The sequence below is a fragment of the Meriones unguiculatus genome, chromosome 11, assembly GCF_030254825.1.
Source record: "Meriones unguiculatus strain TT.TT164.6M chromosome 11, Bangor_MerUng_6.1, whole genome shotgun sequence".
Classification (NCBI taxonomy): Eukaryota; Metazoa; Chordata; class Mammalia; order Rodentia; family Muridae; genus Meriones; species Meriones unguiculatus.
This window is the reverse complement of record NC_083359.1, coordinates 30,918,902-30,939,497: the sequence shown is the minus strand read 5'-3', so window position 1 is coordinate 30,939,497 and position 20,596 is coordinate 30,918,902. Positions and strand designations below refer to the sequence as shown.

Genomic DNA, 20,596 nt, shown 5'->3' with positions numbered 1-20,596 from the left:
TTTTGGCATCCAGAGAGTTTCAGTGGCTAGAAGCATGCAGTTGAATCAGTGGCTAGAATCAGAGTACATCATTGTAAACGTGCTCTCTTTAGAAGCAAATAAAGATAAGAAATCACCTGCAAATTTCCTGCAGAATATAGCCACAATAAGTACTCATCATGTACTAACAAATTATTTTAATAAAGAGAGCTATGAGGAAGTCATCTCCTAGAAATTAAGCATGGTTTTACTTTTCGAAGATGAGCAAAAATAAAATTTTCCTGTGAAAAAGCCATGTCTAAACAAATGTTAAATGTGCGTTGAAGGACCTACCTGTGATAAAGAACACCTTTTTCTGATGATTGGAACCAGGACAGGATATCCTGCAGTCCAGGGTTGCTTAAACTTCTTTGGGGTCCCTGTCTGCTATTTTCTTATCTAAGTACTTTCACCTTTCAGCCCGTAATGATAGTGTTCTCAGTACCTAGAATGGGAGAAAAGAGAACAGTTTTTTGAAAAGCCTGCTGAGTTACAGCAAAGTCACCTTGCACTTACCTCAGATATTGTGTGCTTAGGAATATAAAACAGAAACTTCTTGTTCTAACAGTCAACTTACAGAACATGGAGACAGGGCAAGGAGGCCAAAACACACTCAAGTTATGTAAAAGGGGAAAAAAAGCATTGAGTCTCACTTTAGGCAAGGACAAGTTGAGAGTCATTTTGAGAATCTGTGACCAAGGCTGTTGCTTCCTTTTCATTTGATAAAGGGCCTGTGGGTGTGAGGGGAGCAGCAGAATCTGAGCAGTATCGTTGGATGCATTTTTATGGAGGGCTAGTTCTGTTTAGTTACAAAGACAAAGGAGCAAGCTGGGTTATGCTTTTCTTGGAAGGAGGGTATAGCTGGGCACAGCATCACCTCATAAGCATGAAGCTTCTGCAAACGAGGAGGAATGTGACTGTAAATGAGGTTCATTACTGTGTGGGGAAGCTCCCGATTCCCTTAACAAGGCAAGGATTTAAAATGCCCAGAAGTCCAAAACCCTTGTGGTTGCTTAAATAAAAGTCACCCCCACTGGAGCATAGAGAGTGGCACTATTACAAGGTGTGACCTTATTGAAGGAAGTGTGTCAGCGAGGGTGGGCTTTGAGTTCTCCAATGCTCCTCAGGCCCAGTGTCACTCCCTCTTTCTACTGCCTGCTGATCCAGATGTAGAACTCTCAGCATGTCCACCTTCATGTCAACCTGCTTCCCACCATGATGATAACAGACTAAACCACTGAAACTCTAAAGCCAACCCCGTGCAACGTGTAACTGTTTTCCTTCAAAAGAGTTGCTGTGGTCAAGGTGCCTCTTCACAGCAACAGACACCCTGAGACACTTCCCAGTCACAGAGCAGGAGGAACTACAGTGATTAGCCGAGGTAGGTCACTGTCAGCCACCTATTGAAAAGAGGTTATAGGAAAAGCAGAGGCAAGAGCTTAAAGTATCCAGTTCTGCGACAGTGAGAAAACCCTCATTGTATCTTTCTGCTTTGTTGAACAGAAGTTACCTTAATGTGCAATTCACAAACAGATTGGAGAACTAAAGGAATGAAAATAATAGTTACTCTCCCTTGGATGCTATTGGGCTTCTTACTGAAATGTCTCAGCTAACTTATACTTAATTCGTAAGCTACTCTTAAAGTGTTTTGGTTTAATGTGTTTTTATATAATCCACTGAATATAATATGTCAGTATAAGATATTTTTTAATATAGTTGTTCTTTGACAGTGTCATATGTGTACATAACACATTTCATTCACTTTCATCCTCCATACACTGTTACCTTTCTCATTCTGGTCTCTGCCTTCCTCCCTTACAAGTGGCTTTATCACATGAATGTCTCCTTAGTCTCTGTTTTACTTCCTGTGTATATACAGAACCATAAAGGTGTGTGAATAAGGGTTTGGAACTCGAACATGTTTTATCACTGTGGGTTCATCTGCATTAACGTAGCTAAGATGAGTACCCATCCCTAAAATCCATAAATAACCAATAGTTCCTCAGGAAGCACAGGGCTCCTCAAGCCTTTCCCCATTCTGGCTCAGGGGAGGTAACTGTGACATCCTAAATGTCATGTCTCTATCGTGCCCAGAAGATGGCAATTCACAGTCCTCCTTCCTTTCTTCTGGATCTTTGATTCTTTCCCCTTCCTCTTCTTCAACATCCCAGACCCTTTTAGGAAACGGCGTAAATACACTGCTTAGATTGATGCACTCAGACTTCAGTCATCCTCATAAAAATCACCCCCATGTTTGTGCGCACATGAATCTCTGCATTTATTACCACGCAAAGAGGGTGATCACCTGCTTTGCTGGATAATGTTCTTCCCCAAAAAACATGGTTTAATAAGCAAAAATCCTTGTACTGAATGTGAAATCTGCCTTATGAGTGGTAGGTCAGGGAAGTGCTAGGGACCCTCTGAAATAATACACGTCTTTTCTATCCGACTTGCTTGCACACCAGTTTAAAAAAAAAATTTAACTGAACAAAGAAACAGACTTCTCTTGGGATCAGCTAAGCTGGCATGCTAATAAGATGGTGCATTTTCAAATGGACCATTTTGTGTCCACAGAATAATATATTATATATATGCACAAACATAAATATTCATACACATATGTGTGTATGTATTATAGTATCATTCTCCTCTCTCCATTTTTACTATGCCATAAAACTAATCTGGCAAAACAACATGTTTAGGAATCTCTAACATCTTTTTTTTTTCAAAGTAAGTTACTTCTATCTATTGAACATATGCAACAGCCATCTTAAGATCATTTAAAAAAGTATTTCCTAGCTGGGCACAGTGATGTATGCCTGTGATCCCATCACTCAAGGAGGCTGAGACAGGTGGATCTCTGTGAGTTTGAGGCCAGTCAGGACTACATAGCAAGTCCAGGACAGACAAAACTACACAGAGAAACCCTGTCTCCAAAAACAAAAACAAATAAACAAAAGGGTGCTTTTCTAGGAATAAAATCCATTGGGTCTAACGTTTTGAGCATGGCCAATTAAATATATCACACTCTTCAATGGTTTGAAAAGTAGATTTGCATGATCTGCTATGGAAACTGTGTGTTTCAACTAAATTTCTAGTCAAAGAGAGAGGGAGGAGAAGACATTTTCACAGTCCCTTGCACAGTATCAACTACTCAGATGACAGTTCTGCTGTTCTGACAGTGGGAGGAGGATGGGAGGGATGCAGGAAGAGAGGAGAGAAGGTGATGCTGGTCTTTGGATGGGCCTGCACCTCACTCTGATGGTTCAGGCATGACACAAAATTGTCTTATGCCTTAACCAGCAGAAAGAAGGAAGTGTTAGGGATGATTTGCTTCAGGTGTTACACACAGGGGGACAGTGTCCTATACTCATTGTAGGGTGAATTGCTGATTCCATTGCTAAGTTTCTCACAAATAAACTTCCTATATTGGATATATTCATATTCTTGGACTCGACTTAGCTACATGACTTTCAATGAATGCTCCTGGTCTGAAAACAGTCATACTGCAGTCATACAATAGCGCTGCATTAAAAGAACCAAAAATCGTACAGATCTGGGAATGCATGTACAAAGTTAGACATCACTGTTGGATCCTTAGTATATGATAAGGCATGGAAACTGAATTGCATTCTTTCATGCTTCTAAAGTCTGATTATATTATGCTTAAATTTAAATGTTACTATTAATCATCTGTTAGATTAGAGCCATATACTATAGGATCTTAGTGTAAAAGAAGAATATCTGCTTCTCTTTGGAAAAAGACAAAGGGAATTTAATTAAACAATAACATGTTTTTGAAAACTCTTCATTTATTATTATAATTTTAGCAATCACTGTACCTAACTTCTGCATAAGCTAGAGTGGCCATTCTACTATCTAATAAAATAGACTTCCAACCAAAAATGTTGTCCAGTTTTTGTCTTTATTAATTTTTTTTTAAAATTTATTACAATTTATTCACTTTGTATCCCAGATGTAGCCACCTCCCAACCTCGCCCTCCCTCCCTCTTCTCCTCCCATTCCCCTTTCCCAGTCCACTAATAAGGGAGGTTCATTTTAAAAATAATTACTGAAATTCTGTGATATAGTGATGGCTGACACAATACACTCACTATATTTAAGAAGTCATTATCCCCAAGCTATGGTAATACAAACAGTTAACAATAGTAACAAAATAAGGAAGTTATCAAATAAATAATGTAAAAATACTCTGTGAAAGTAAGAAATGGAGAGCTAAATACTGGGAATAATGGTAGGGAATGTGAGGGATAGGAAAGTGCAGGCAGGCCTGCAGAGTTTTATGGTGAGGGTGAAGGTATAAGGAAATGTAATGACATATACATATGTACATATTTACATACACACACACACAAAGAAAAAAAGAATAAGAAAAAACAATGGCTTTTTCAAGGCGAAAAACAAACAAACAAACAAACAAAAAACCATCAAAATACAAAATTCCTCAAAACCAAGAAGAATTAGACCTGCTTTCAAGAGTGATTGAGGGAAATTTCATCTCAGAAAGTAAGAGAGTATGGACAAGAAGGCTGCAGGGGAAGGAGAGAAAGTGCAGATCTCCATTGCTCTGTGAAAGCAGCAAATGGTTCCAGTAGTTCTCAGTTATATCATTAAACAATACAACAGTAGCACCAAGTGCTGGTTATTTTAAATGTGTCTCACGAGTCCCTTTGGTCATCTTACTCGGGTTCCTTTCCTTCGTCAAGTCAGTCTTGTGCATCATTAAACCAAAATTGAGCTTCCAATAGCCAGGAAGTTCTTCCTCATACAATACAAATAGCTTCTTCAGGAATTTAGAAAAACATTTAACAACTTCTACCGATGAAACATGTGCCACATACTCATATAAGAGGTTGTGATACAGCAGACAGAGGCAAAGCCTTAGCTGAAAACACAAGTGAAAGAGTGAAACTTTACTTGTCAGTTTTATTTTTATTTAAAACGGGAGCTACTTTTTCTTGAGTTCTATAGAGACAATTAAAATTACTATTTTTAGTATAATCAACGATAGATACAGTCATCTCATTAAAGTTTTAAACACTATCAACATTTAGCTTTTGCAGACGGCATTCCTTTTATAAACCAGCAGGATTTTTAGAGAAAAAGGTGGCAGTTTCTAAATAACACTGTTGAAAAGGTATACCTGCAAGGGCTTGCAAAAAGCCAGAAGAAAGGAATGTAAATGATTCTTGATGCTTGAGAACAGGAATGTCTTGAAGACATCAAGATATGCTCCATTCTGCAGTGAGGTATTTCAGGCTGAACTGTTGCAAAATCAATTATACACATGTATTTCTACCACGTAATTGGGCACTTAATTATATATGGATTGCTGTTTTGTGTTTTACAATATATTTTATTTCCCAACCATATTGAGAAAATTTTGAGGGCAAGGCCAGACTCATATATTTTTGTATTTTTCATATTGTCCAGGATATTTTATATGTAATGTAAATCGGAGTTGGTAATTACTAATGCTTGTTGTATACTATGGACTGTGCTAACAGTTTTGAATTTATAGTTTAATTTAACCTTTGAAACAAATCCACACCAATAGCTCACTTTTTATTTTATGAATATGAAAACCTAAATTTCTCCAAAGGAAATGACTTGTCCACTTACTCAAAAGGAATTTATATCCAAATAATGTTTTGGGAAAAAAACAACTTGCACCTGGCTGAATAACATATTAATTAAGGTTTTTTTCAGAATTAATGTGAATGGTGTTTTCATGATACTGCAGCACTTTGACCTCTTCGTTGTAGTCAATCATGGTACTGTTTCAGAATCCCACATCGTTCTCTTCTGGCAATTTTTGGAGCCATTTATGACAGTGGTTCATTAGCTAGAAGGTTTGTTTGATGGATATCACATGGTCTTCTACCACAGCTACCTTGTCTTTAACTTAAGCAAAACCATGCTTCTTTCACCAATAAATCAAAAAGATCAAAAGATAAGGTCAACAAGAGAGGTGGCAGGTTCCCTTTGTATAGATCATAAGCATATGTAACAGAAATATCCATGAAGAATAACTATCAAATAATTATTGTGATGCGGATTATTATTGTAGCCTAATTATCTCAACAGATGCAGAAGTTAAAGAGAGAAAATAATAGAGGAAGAAAAAAAATCAATACTAATGGGAGTTAGAAAAGAAAATAAAGACTTTCACAGAACATCATTGTTGGGCAAACTACAAAAGACACAGAATGAAAACCAAACAAAAGTAATTTTGGATTCTACCCTGAGGCTACAAATACAAAACAAAACAGATATTTTAATTGGGCAAATAGGCTCCAAATGTTTGCTGAAAATGACTCCTCTCCTTCAAGCACTACTGTGATGATGTGGCATGAATGGCATTTTCTTACAGCTTGGTTTTTGTGGGGTTTTTTTAATCATAATTTAAATTCCATAAGCAGAAAATTTTAGTTTCTGTTTCAGAAACAAATTACTTTGTGCCCCTCCCATTTAGGAAGAAAGTATGTAAATGAGTGGACATAGCAATACATGTGGGAAAATTATGCAATCTGAGTGATAAATAAAAACAAATAGGAGAAGGCAGAGAAGGGGGAAGAGAACTTGGGCACATTGATCTTTGGCCTTTTTTTTTTTTTTTTTTTTTGGTAAATCTAAATGCTTAGTCATTCAGTTCTTACATAAACGAATTATATTTTTGCCCACATGCTGTGATTATATCTTCTCCATACTCTACCATTCCAATCTTCATTTGGTGTACATTTCTCAGATTAAATAAATCCATGCCATTCAGAAATATTAGAACACAGCAGGTTGGTTAATAACTGTTTTGATAAGCTACATTTTGGATACAGAGGACATAGTTTTTAAATGTTCACTCTGCATTTTACAGAGTTCCCTTGGACTTAAGCAATATTCCCCTAAAAGCTCTTTCAAATAAAAAGCAAATAAGAAAATGCTACTAGACATTTATATACTTTTAATGGAGGGGTGGGAACATCAATTGGAAAAATGATGTCAATTATCACTTATTATTGGTAAAGTAGGAAAAATGACATTTTTACTTAAATAAAGATCCTTGAAAGTGGTACTTAAATGCAGTCATTAATTCTTTAAAATTTTCTGATTCACTTGCTGCCTCATTTGATGCTCAAAATTCAACTTAGCCTTAAGCATTCTAATAAATATAAAAGACCCTGAAAATACAGGAAGACAACATTTAGTAAACATCATATGGCCTCACAATTTGGGGTGAATTTACACAAAATTTCATTTTTTCTAATGTCTCAAAACAAATTTAATTGCCACATTTTATTATTCATCTTCAATTATTTTTAATCACAGAATATATTTACTCATTTGATACTTAAAAAATACCTCTCTAGGAACCGAGACAACAGTGATTTTGGAGTATAATTTAAGAAATACTAACTTCAGGTGTTTTGCATTTCCCTGAGTAAGACAGTATTATTAAGATACTTTATGGTGGGGGATATTCAAGATGGCGGTGGTGCTGGGAGGACACTGTTTCTGACCAGCAGCACAGCAGGATCAGCACAGTGACCAGTAGTCAGAACTCTGCGTCCTAAAACACAGTGATTGTGTTTCCCAGGTGAAAGGATACCCCACAGTGTGGGATTCAATCAGCTTCACCAGGCACTTGGTCACCAGCCCAGAGCCACACACCAGCTTGCTCTGATCACTGTCCTAGAACTGGGATCACTGGCCCTGAACTGTGGGCCCCACAACATCAGAGTCTGGGGTTTCCAGTCAAGAAGTTAACCCCATGTTGGAGGAAACGATCGGGACCAATCTCAGGTCACCCAGACCCGAGAAAGAACCGAGGTCCGGCAGGCACCCAGCAGCCAGCCCAGAGCTGAGCACACAGGCTCCAGCACTGTGCACCTGACTCACTGCCCCAGATAGAACTGTGAGCCCCAGGACACCAGAGACTGGGTTTCTCTGTTGGATGCAAACCCACAGGGAGGGAAACAGCATGTCTGATCTCAGAGCACTCAGCTGACTCCCCAGCCCTGCAAAGTTCTTGGGAAAAGTTACCTAGTTCCAGCAGACGACCAGGCACCCAATCTCCATCAATGCAGAGCCACACGCATCTGTGCTTGTATGTTGTACTGCCTTCCCAGACAGAACGGCGGTCCCCAGAGCACAGTCTGGGTGTCCCTGTCGGGAGGAAACCCCATAGGAGGAGGATCATCAGGTCCAAAGCTCAGGATGCCCAGCTCCAGAAGACTTTCTGGATTTACGCAGGCTCTAGGCTCTAGCCTTCTACTGCAGGCATAAGTGCTGTGCTCACCTGTCATTGATTACCGCTACGGCACTGAAGCACACAGCTGCATCCTTAGACCTACAAAAGCCTGAGAGCCATTAGAGCAGCCCTCAGATACTGCTCCAAGGTGTGACCAGTTATCCCTAGCTAAACTGACAAAACTGTGGGATTCCCTGGTTCTTCAAGGGCTACATCCAGCAATTACACCTTAAGAGCAACAGCTGCAGCTCATTAAATTCAGAGCAAGAAACCCAGCAGCAGGGCAGCCATCCTCAGAACTTCTCCTGATAAGAGGAGGGCCTTCCTGAACACCAATCATCACACAGGTTCATATGCCTGAGGTGAACTTTGACAATTCCTGAGAAGCACCACCATAGAGTTGACCATACCCAAAAAGCTGAGGAGATCTCCTTCAGAACACCGCCAAGTGGATTCTCCCCACCCAGGACCCAGCAGGCACCAGAAATTAATTATTTAATAGACAACACCTGAGACAGCCAGATGGGTAGAGGCCAGTGAAAAAGCACAACCAACGGATACCATAAAAAGCTAAAATGATACGCTCAGGATGCGAGGCTAAGCACTGCACTCAGGGTCAGCTGCTTTGGACCCAGAGAAGAGCATGTCTGATTGCATGCGGGTTGATGCCCCAGGTCCCGCCTCTGAGAAAAAGGTATCGGACGGTCTGGTGCTCTTTGGGTGGATGACACCTAAATGAACATCTGTACAAAGTCCCAATTTATTTCTAATATCAGAGATCAGACCTCTACTCTTGCCTGATGTGTCTAAAACAAAAAGGGGAAACTGTAGAGAGCTGCGGAATGCTATGCCTTAAAGATGGAGCTGGTTTCCACCTCCCACCTTCCCGATGGTGAGTGCTCTCTGTCACGAACAACTCCACATTTGGCTAAGGCCGAGGATCTGGCTTGCTTCCATGTATGTGGACCTATCTGCATTGCCCCCGTGGCACGCCTGGGTTGGCTACCCAGAGGCTATTTAAGCTGTGGGCTGGCTTTCCCCGGGGTCCGAGGATTGTTCAATGTTCCTGAATAAACTGCATTGAAAAAAATAAATAAATAAAAAAAAAAAAAAAAAAAGCACAACCAACAAGAGGCAAAGCAATGTGGCATCCCCAGAACCAAGTTATCCAGGGGCAAGTAGCCCTGGATACCCTAACAAAAGTGAAATTCAAGAAGATGACCTTACACCTATGCTAATGAAGAGGTTAATGGAGAAAACAAATAAATTGGATAAAGAATTAGAGGAAGATATAGTAAAACATATTATGGCCATCTGTAAAGAAATAGAGGAAGTTGCAGCCAAACAGTTTGTGGCTTTCAGAGAGGAAATGATTAAATCACTGAAAGAAAAGGAATGTTCAAACAAACAGGTGAAGGAATTGAAGGAAAAACAGGAAAATACAGTCAGACAGGTGAAGGAAACCAACAAAACATTTCAAGATCTGAAGATAGAATTGGAAAAATTAAAGAAAACACAAACAGAGGAGGAAATCATGGAGAGGGAGAACCTAGGAAAGAAAACAGGAACTACAGAGGCAAGCATAACCAACAGACTACAAGAGATGGAAGAAAGAATCTCAGGTATGGAAAATACAATGGAAGAAATCGATGTATCCATCAAAGAAAATAATAAATCTTGATGCTCTTTGGGTGGATGACACCTAAATGAACATCTGTACAAAGTCCCAATTTATTTCTAATATCAGAGATCAGATCTACTCTTGCCTGATGCGTCTAAAACAAAAAGGGGGAACTGTAGAGAGCTGCAGAATGCTATGCCTTAAAGATGGAGCTGGTTTCCGCCTTCCACCTTCCCGATGGTGAGTGCTCTCTGTCACGAACAACTCCACATTTGGGTAAGGCCGAGGATCTGGCTTGCTTCCATGTATGTGGACCTATCTGCATTGCCCCCGTGGCACGCCTGGGTTGGCTACCCAGAGGCTATTTAAGCTGTGGGCTGGCTTTCCCCAGGGTCCGAGGATTGTTCAATGTTCCTGAATAAACTGCATTGAAAAAAAAAATTCCTGACACAAACCATCCAAGAAATTCAAGACAACATAAAAAGACAAAACCTAAGAATAATAGGAATAGAGGAAAAATAAGATTCACTCCTCCAAGGCTCAGAAAATATTTTCAACAAAATCATTGAAGAAAATTTTCCCAACTTAATACAACAGGCCTACAGAACACCTAATATATTAGAACATAAAATCCTCCTGCCACATAATATCAAAACAGTAAGTATACAGAACAACAACAACAACAAAATACTAAAAGCTGCAAGGGAAAAAGGCCAAGTAACATATAATGGCAAACCCATCAGAATCACACCTGACTTCTCAAGAGAGACTATGAAAACCAGAAGGGCCTGGACAGGTATCAGGCAGACCCTAAGAGAACACAGATGTCAGCCCAGGCTACTGTACCCAGCAAAACTCTCAGTCCTCATAGACAAAGAAAACAACATATTCAACAACAAAAACAAATTTCAACAATACCTACACACAAATCCAGCATTACAGAAGATATTAGAAGGAAAAATACAACCCAAGAAAACTACTTTCAAGAAAACACAGGAAATAAATAACCTCATTACAGCAAAACAAAAAGTAGCCAAGCACACAAACACACTACCATAGCTAACATCAAAATCAAAGTATCTAACAGCCAATGGTCATAAATCTCTCTCAACATCAATGTACTCAATTCTCCAATAAAAAGACACAGACTAACAGAATGGATGTGTAAAGAAGACCCAACAATCTGTTGCATACAAGAAACATACGTAAGTCACAAAGATAGACATTACCTGTGAGTAAAGGGGCTGGAAGATGGTTTTCCAATCAAATGGACCCAAGAAGCAACCAGGAATAGCCATTCTAATATCTAATAAAATAGATTTTTAACCAAAATTAGTAAAAAGAGACAGAGAAGGACACTTCATACTCATCAAGGGAAAATTCCACCAGGAAGACATCACAATCCTGAGCATCTATGCCCCAAATACAAGGCACCCACATTTGTAAAAGAAACATTAATAAAACTTTAAACCACATGTACAAAGTTTATATTCTAGAGAAACAGAAAAAAGAAAGCAAAGTGGATGAATATGGAAGCATATGAGGAAGAGATTTTGACATGGAGATAAAAAAAAACAAACAAGAAAACATGAACCTTAAGACATAGAGGTTCTGAATAGCAAGGCTTTTCAGCAATGTGGGTTTGAAGAAGGATCTGAAAAGTCAGAGGAAATTCCAAAGATATGAATGAGCCCTGGGAGTCCACAGTGACTATGACTGTCATCTTGCTGCAGGACAGAGAAAAAGGCTTGGGCGTGCTGTCCAGAGGACTAGAGGGAGGGCACGATGGAGAAAAGAAGTCCACGGGTAGAGAATCTAGTTTGCCTTTGCCTGAAGTGACCTGGAAGGCTCAGCAGAATAGAAAAATGAGCAAGGGTTGCCCCTGGCTTAACTGCCGATCGACTCCTTGTCTGTCTGGCTTCTGAAGATCCCCCAATCAGTGTCCCTTCACTACACTTGCATTCAGCATTAGCTTTGGGCTTTTTGTCTTGTTTCTGTATTGCCACAGTTGGGAAATGAATGAATATTTGTCACTGACAGCTTTTATTGCCTTGTTTCCTGGCCACTAAATGGATCTAGTTATCTGTAAATAGACCCAGATTTTTATTCTCTCACTATATTTTACTCATCCAAATTATGGGTGATAATTACTCTTTAGTTTATAGCCATAAACCCTGGAAAGGACCCCTGTGTGCACAAGCTATAGGCAGCTGCCTACATTTTTATGATAGATGGGGCACTAAACCACATTTACATTATAAAGACTTTTAGTCTATCTTGGCATATAAGATTCTTATGGCTAGATTTACTGCAGAGGTTTGCAGAATAACAGTGGGTATATATATATATATATATATCACTGAGGTGTGAGAATACACTATCAGTGTATAAGAGTCAGGATGACTCAGTGTGGGAATGGAGGACATTTGTCAGAAGAGTTCTCAGCCAGGGCCTAAGCCTTTTGAGAAAGCAGCCGACCAGTTAAATATGGCTTTTACACAAGCTTTCTTCATCCTCATTTGATTTGATTTGAACCAGTAGGTAGATGGTCAATACTTTTGTCTTTAAAATTACCTTCCTAAACAGGGATTTTTCCCCATTGTGCCTTACTAGTTTCTACAATTTTTATGAGTTTTACTTTTTAATCTCTCTTTAACTTTTCGATAAGCATTTCAACTTAAGTAAAAGCTATGGGTGGTAGTAAAAGAGATGCAAACTGTTGAGAAGGAACAGATTTACACTTTCAATATGAACTCTAACAACCAAAACAAAACAACTCAATTTAATTCAAACAAATATCTTTTGCACAAACTTCTGTAGCAACCAAAGCAATGGACTTGAGTTGTGCTATGTTAATAACACTTAATTGTAGATGCAATCTTTTCATTTGATCTTTTGTTCCTCTCTGCCATTTGTGAACGTGACTATATGTTTTACTTATATTTGAACATAGTGTATTGGTAAGTTCACTAATAAAACATAGTCGTCAAACATTCTGAATTAGTCAGGGCTCTCTAGAAAAAAAATAATTGGTAGGATGAATAAATACATATAGATATATGCATATTTATGTATATATATATGTACATATATATATATATATAAAGAGTTCATTAAATTAATTTATCTTAAAATAGTAAGGACAGGTGTCTCACATGTGAGAGCTGAGAACTTGTTAGTCATCCTTGATCTGGGTGTCCCAGCATTCAGAGGAGTTGGATAGTGGCTGATTCATATTTCAGCAGCTCACGATATGTTGCTCCATCAGTGTAGGAGGCTGAGTGTCTCCAGAGTCTGTATATGGCACTGAAAACATGGAAGATTCCTGGAGCACTGCTGTCTATAGTCAATGATGCAGGCCTGGAAATTTTGATTCTGTTATTAGGAGAATCAGCCTCATCAACAGAGTCATTCAACTGGATAGCAAAAGGGAGTTCCAGAAAAGGAAAGAATAATCTTCCTTCTGCCATCCTTGTCTGATCTGAGCTGTGACCACAAGGTGGCATAACACACCAGGTGGCTCTTCCTATGTCCATTTAAACACTCAAAACAATTCTTCGGGTGTAACTTCCCATTCAGATGATTCTAATTTTTGGCAACATTACATGTAAAGCAACCACCACACATTGGGTACTTAAATAGATGCTAACTTTGTACTTCCGGGGAAAACAGGTAGTGGAAAACTGTGTTTGGAATGGCAAATTATTTTAGAGATTCAGTGAGGCCTTAAGCAGGGAGGGTTAGTCTTTTATCATAAGAAATAGTTAAAAAAAAAAATTGTTGTCCAAAACTTGGTGAAATCACCATTTTTCAACTGTTTGCAGTTAATAAACCAAAAATGTGTTTCTCCAAACTTCATGTTTTCAAATTCAATAATTAGTTATTTTCTCTTGTTCACCAATTTATTTAACATGCTTCTATTATTTCATACCCTTTGACATACAAATGCACATGTTGAAAAAGCCATGGAAGCACCATCCTTTGGGTGGTGTCTAATTCTATCAAGACACCAAGCCACTATTTCTTGACTGGTAAACACGACTTAGATGAGTTAACTTAAGTGACCAATTCATAATTTAGCCATATAAGGTATATGCTTGTGTACTGTCTTGTGACTTTTTAAAAATATTTTATAATTATCATTTGTTACAATTTATTTAATTCATATTCTGGCTGTGTCCCCTTCCCTCATCCCCTCCCAATCCCACCCTCCTCCCTGTTCTCCCCCTATGCCCCTCACCTAGTCCACTAATAGGTGAGGTCTTCCTCCCCTTCCATCTGACCCTAGCCTATCAGGTATAATCAGGACTGGCTGAATTGTCTTTCTTTGTGGCCTGGCGTGGCTGCACTCCCCAGAGGGAAGTGATCAGAGAGACTATCACTGAGTTCATGCCAGAGAAAGCCCCTGCTTCCCTTAGGGAACCCACTTGGAGACTGAGTCTATGGGGCTACATCTGAGCAGGAGTTTTGGGTCCTTGGTTCAGGTATCAGTGTCTGCAGGGCTCCCAGGTCTCAGTTTTTTGGCTCTGTTGGTCTCCTTTTGGAGCTCCTGTACTTTTAAAACCTTCATATCTTTGGTATACCTTTCAAATTTCATTGCTAAAGACACCGATTTTAAATTCAGGCCAATTATGTTCATGTGTGGTGTTAGTTGTCCCAAGACTACATTAAACTAAATATTGACTTTGCAAGTTCACTATCATTTATTATTTATAAATCTTAATTTGTGGAGTTTATTAAAAATTGATAAGGTGAAATGTCCCACAGGTGTCAAATTGGATGACCCAACCAAGTCAATTACAAAATTGACAAATCTATGGTTACTTTGCTAAAAATGACACCATTTGATTTTAACAGAGACTGATTCTTTTTTTTTTTTTAAGGACTCTGAGACATTTTCTTTGAAGGAATAATCCTCAATTTTAGAAAACTACATTATTTATTTTTTTTCTTTTTACTTTTCAGAAAATTGCCTTCTTTTAAGGCTTGTTAGCTTTTCTGTTCTTTCTCAGAATTTGATATGTCATTCTTTGGCACTTTAGAAAATGTTGCAAGAGAATTTCAAGTATTTAAAAATATTTTTTAACAGATTTGCCTTTTATACATAGTGTCAGACAGTTCAAGGGACAGCCTGGGCGCTATCATATCTTTTGTCGAAGCAAAGTTTCATTCTTAAAGAATAATTTTTCACATTACCAAAAATAAGTCTCCTGTATTTTTGCCCCTAGTGATAGCCTCCAGATAAGAGCAGAAAATAAGTTATTTTGTGGGCTTATTAAACTGCTAGTTCACCTCTCACCATACCCAAGGCTTTCGTGTTCCTGTAATGAAGAGTTCAGAGGAAACACTTGACAGTTTCCTAAACAGTTCTTAGATTTCTACCATACAACTTCCTTAATTTAGCTTCTGTGAGCTTAGATGATTCAAGTAAAAAACAACCATTCAAGTAGAATGAAGGAGGCTTCAAGGGTTGGACAAAGTTCATAGCACAAATAGTACAAACATCAAGCTTCTTTAAAAGGAAGAGGTGGGCTTGCCATTTTGAATTCTACTCAGTTATCAAAAAAAAAAATCTCACTTTTCTACTGTGACTCCCTCTATGTGTTAGGAGACTGGCCATTGAGAAGTTTCCATAATTGTCCATGATAAGGGGCAGGTCCTGGCACCTATAGATACTTCTGAGGGACATAAACTTTCATACCTGAGAAACTCTGAATTCAGCCTACACTGTTTTCTTGCAGATACTGATGCATCAACCAAAGACCATGCATAGGGAGGATCTAGACCCCCTGCTCAGATGTAGCCCATAGACAGTCTTCATGTGGGTACCCTAGTAAGGGGAGAAGAGACAGTCTCTGACATGAACTAAGTAGCCTGTTTCTTGATCACTTCTCCCTAGTGGGGCAACATAGCCAGTCCACAGGGAAAGCAGATCCAGGCAGTCCTGATAGGACATGATAGGCTAGGGTCAGACAGTAGGGGAGGAGGACTTCCTCTATCAGTGGACTAGGGGAAAGGGATAGGAGAGGAAGAGGGAGGGAGAGTGGGAGAAGGAGGAGATGAAGGAGGGGGCTGAAACCAGGATACAAATAGAATAAATTATAAATAATGATGATGATGATGATGATGATGATAATAATAATAATAATAATAAAGTGATGTTCTATAGGGGAATGATTTTGTTATTTCAACAAAGCCTGCCTGGGTATGATCGACTGTTTGAAACTATTAATATTTACTTACTTGTTCTCATTACAATTGCATATAATTTATTGTTGTTATTAGCACTATTATTTTTAACTTTATTACTCTATTTAAATTACTATATTTAAAAGATATAATTAGAGTTTATACATGATTGTCAAATATAAATAAAAAATATTTTAACATATTATCCCTAACATTGGTGCTTCTAAGCATCTTATCAGAATAAAAAGATGCTGAAGATGTGAGGATGGCTACAAATCACGCACGAGAAAAGGGAACTGTGTTTTGTGCACGGTTGAATTTCCTGTATTGATGATCAGGGTGAATTCTGTGTAGGAACGATGGGCCAAGTCACAGCTAGGTGCAGATGACATTTGTTAAGCATTGTGCTCTATTGTTGAAAGATCGTAGTCTTAAACTCTTTTGACCTAAGGCAGGCAAAATACCTCTTGAGCTATCCATTTCTACTTCCCAGTTCATTCAATACCCAATGATCAGGAACATGACATTGCACAGCACGTGCTAAGTTTCTCCTAAAGGGAAGGAGTGCCTATGTAGTCAAATTGGCAGGAGGCTGTGATCATATCTGCTTTAACTTAAAATAATCTGTGGATAATTTTGGACAGTGAAGTATGTATTAAACATTTTGTTACAGGGTGGTAACTAAGACCCCAGAGTCCGGACTAATACGGCCATCACTCTAAAACTTCCTATCTAGATATGCTCAGACTTATCATTTTATATTTAGTGCTCAGTGATTTACATCTTTACATGGGATAATGCCAACCATTATTTTGGACGATTCTTGTGATGTTCCACATGGCAGTTCATGTTAAATTCTTAAAAATGTGTAACTGCTAAGCAGCAAATTATAAAGAAAATTTCAGGTTTTATTTCTTATCTATTATTATGTATTAACATGAGTAAAAAAAACATGCCTCATCTTATACAATGGGATAATAGATTGCTAAGCAACATAGTTAATTGATAGAGGTAAAACTGAGACAGAATAATAATTTTAAAAGCTATATTACTAGAAATTCATGCTGAACCTGGAATTGTGAAGATAAATGAGTAAACTAAGTGTACTTTATAGCAACAAGAAATAAGAACATGTTGGAATTTTCTACCATTTGCTGTATAAAATGCAGTATTAACACTGCAAAGTTGACAGGGCTTAAGATCTAGTTAGACTCTTCTGAAGATGGGAGTGTTAATTCTAGGTATGTTCATTCCTTTAAGGATGCTGGAAAGACCAATAGAAATATAACAAAAGTAAATCTTATCCAAGAAGGGGAGGCAGTCCTCCCATATCAGGGGACTAGGGAAAGGGCATAGAGGGAAAAGAGGGAGGGTGGGTGGGACTGGGAGGACACAAGGGAGGGCCATACTGCTGAGACTGAAAAGGATGTGTCATATTTATTATATCCAGATTTAACTAGGAAACTTCTGAAGGAAAGGCAGGGGTGTCCTCTGATGTCTTCAGCGACATCATGACCGAGTGCTTGGTGCTTAGATGCTTTGCTAGAAGGTTGGCCCGATGTCTCTGTCAACACTGTTCTACTTGACCTATAGTTCCATAAGAAAAAGAAATGTCAACTCACTAATTCACAAAATGGGACATTCATTTCTCTCCAGCTGATTCATTTTTCAAATGGAGGCCTTTTTATTACAATGTTTTTGTTAGCATCATTTAATTCTGGAAAGCCTGTGACTCATGAGATAAGACCTCAGAATGTGCAATCAGAAGCTATGATAAAATTAATATCTAATAACCTGCACTTTTACATTGAATTGGAGTACTCCAAGTTACGAATGGGCTGTATTCCAAATTTTGATCTAATAACAGATTATTAGGAATTAGGATAAAAATTTGTCTACAAGGGTACATTATAAATAGTGATTCGATTGCCAGGAATATCTCTAAATTAAATTTAACCTTCTGTGTTACAAACTTCTTACAAAGAAACCATCTCAGAATGCTTCTGCTATTTCAGAACGTAATCTAGATTTTGAATGATGTTGATGTTTGCTCTTTGAGGCAAACATTCAATTGGATAAACAAATGTCAAGGTTTCTGTGGTATTCAAAGAAAAACTGAAATTGATCTTGCCTAACTCTATGTTGTGACTACATGTTATGTACATCAAATGTGTTGCACGTGACTTCCATGTTACCTAAATTATATCTTAGATTAATTTTCAATTTTACACTTTATCTCACTGTGGAGGTAAGCAAATGAAGTGTGCTAAAGTTTATTACCTTATATCATCTACTATAAGTGGCATATACAAGACTTTCAAAAATTTACTTATTTACTCCTCTGTGTACAAGTATTTATGTATTTGTGTTTGCATGTTTGAATATTTGTGAACATGTGAGTTCATGAAGAATCCAGGGAAGAGTTCTGCGTATCTGTCCCTATTATTTTCTCCTCTACTACTTTGAGGCACAATCTCTCTTTAATCTTGAATGTTTTCTCAGCTAGATTGGGGCCAGCAAGCTCCAGTAGTCACCCTGTCTCCATCCACCTCAGAGCTGGAGGTGCTGGGATATAAATAACAGACTAAATAGAAAGCACTCTTAGTATTTGAGCCATCTCTCTAACTCCTATACAAGAACTTAAACTCAGTCATTTTGTAATTTATTTTCTAGAATTTTGAGACTTTTTTAAAGATGTGTTTCAGAGTACAGCTCTGCATGTTTGTAATGTGTACTTCTACTTCTCTATTCAACTTTCTTTTTTTTTATACTATTGAGTTACAAATATTGTCAGGGGCCAATAAAGGAGGAGCACAATAGCTGAATAATCATCTGCTAGCGTCATTTACACCATCATCAGCTTCATCTTCCTTCACTATTGGGGACTTCCTATTGTCAATGATGTGCATGCTCCCGACGTAAATAACTGGTCTGTAACTTCAGGTTCTATGCTATCAGTTCAAACAACTACAGACAGAATATATTTTTACAACTGAATTTTCATCAAAGATATACAAAAGCACCATCTTACTGTTGGTCTCCATACCATGCATTATGTTATTTACTTACATAAAATTTATAGTTTATTGGGCATTATAACAGGGGATTTTATTAACATTTGAATATCATTAGAAAACAGCATTATTGTTGCTCTGGTTAGAAAAAGTTAATAGAAGTGAATCCAGTCAAGTTGAAACCCTTAACAGAGAAGTGACTGTCATTTCTACACCAGGATAGGTTGACCGTGGAATGCACTTTTCTCAGTTACTATGTTGGTTTTATTATTCTGTCATATGTAGCCTCTGTGCTATATTCTCTTAAAGTTCTGCTTCTTGGGTCCTTCGTTCATTTCAAATGATGTTCATTTCAGAACTGATAAGAAAAATTTTAAATTGTGTTAACTGCTTGGCTTTGTCCTTCCGTGTTACATAGGATGCCCTCCACTATCTCCTCTGTAGGGCACATTTGTGCACCCCACTGAGATTTTCACTGCCAGGATAAGGTCTTGATGTTTACACTGTGGATTTCTTAATATTACTTAATATCATTGTAACTGATTCCAGTCATGTATGGGTTATGTAAGACACATGAGACATTATAATAAGCACCAAAGTTACATCTTGACTAAGAAGCTGAGATTTTGAACAAAGGAGACAGAAAATCTAAAATGTCATCAAACACACACACACACACACACAAAGAGAGAGAGAGAGAACAATATTTTGAAAAAATAATAGTTAATGTAAAGTTTATCAACAAACCTTGCTTCAAACCTTGATTCTATATAATTGCTTAAGCTGCTATTCTTATACATTTTCAGATAATTTGTTATAGAAAGTAAAGTAATAATGTATCTCCCGGATCCTTTATGTAATTTCTCACTATAACATCTTAAAAATGAGTGTGTCTTATTATTAGCCTGACATAGCATAATTGAAGACATATTTTCTTTCTGACTGGCACCTAAAATAATGTCTTAGAATTGATGGTGTCTAAGATTTGATAAACTGTATGTCCCTCACCAATTATCACATTCATTTTGTTTGACTCACTAATGTCAGCGTCTTTCTAAATGATTTAGTTCTAAGTCACTGATTATTCTCTCATTTCCCTTGATAAAGCTGTGACTGGGGAAGCTCAGGAAATGCCTACTCTCTTCCTTAGCGGGGAAGGCACAAAGAACGTGTCATACCTAGGTATGACTTCTAGAACCCTTTCAAGCCACTCCATTCCATTCCAGGTAATGTTTCCATGCTGAAAACATTACCGGGCTGAGTGCAGCTCAGTTCAGGAAAACGTGCCTTGTATGGGAGGCTCTAGTTTGATCCTCTACAAAGGGAACAGTTGTTAAGAAAGAAAAATACCTGAATAATTGCTAGAAGTGAAGTATGAGCCATGGTTGTAATGCCATTCTTGTTATATTTGACAATATATTTTCTTCTTATAGAATTTGGGTCTTTAATAATTATTTGTTCTGTGTTGGTAAAAGGGGCCAGTTTAAA

General features: G+C 38.0%; 1 long non-coding RNA gene across 1 annotated transcript in view; it reads right to left on the bottom strand.

Annotated features, from left to right (window-relative positions):
- Positions 1-318: 318 nt before the first annotated feature.
- LOC132646521 (uncharacterized) overlaps positions 319-20,596 on the bottom strand; it is a 613,231-nt gene continuing 592,953 nt past the window's right edge. Inside the window, exon 3 of the long non-coding RNA XR_009584820.1 lies at positions 319-463. This is a non-coding gene — a long non-coding RNA (uncharacterized LOC132646521). The remainder of the gene's footprint in view (positions 464-20,596) is intronic.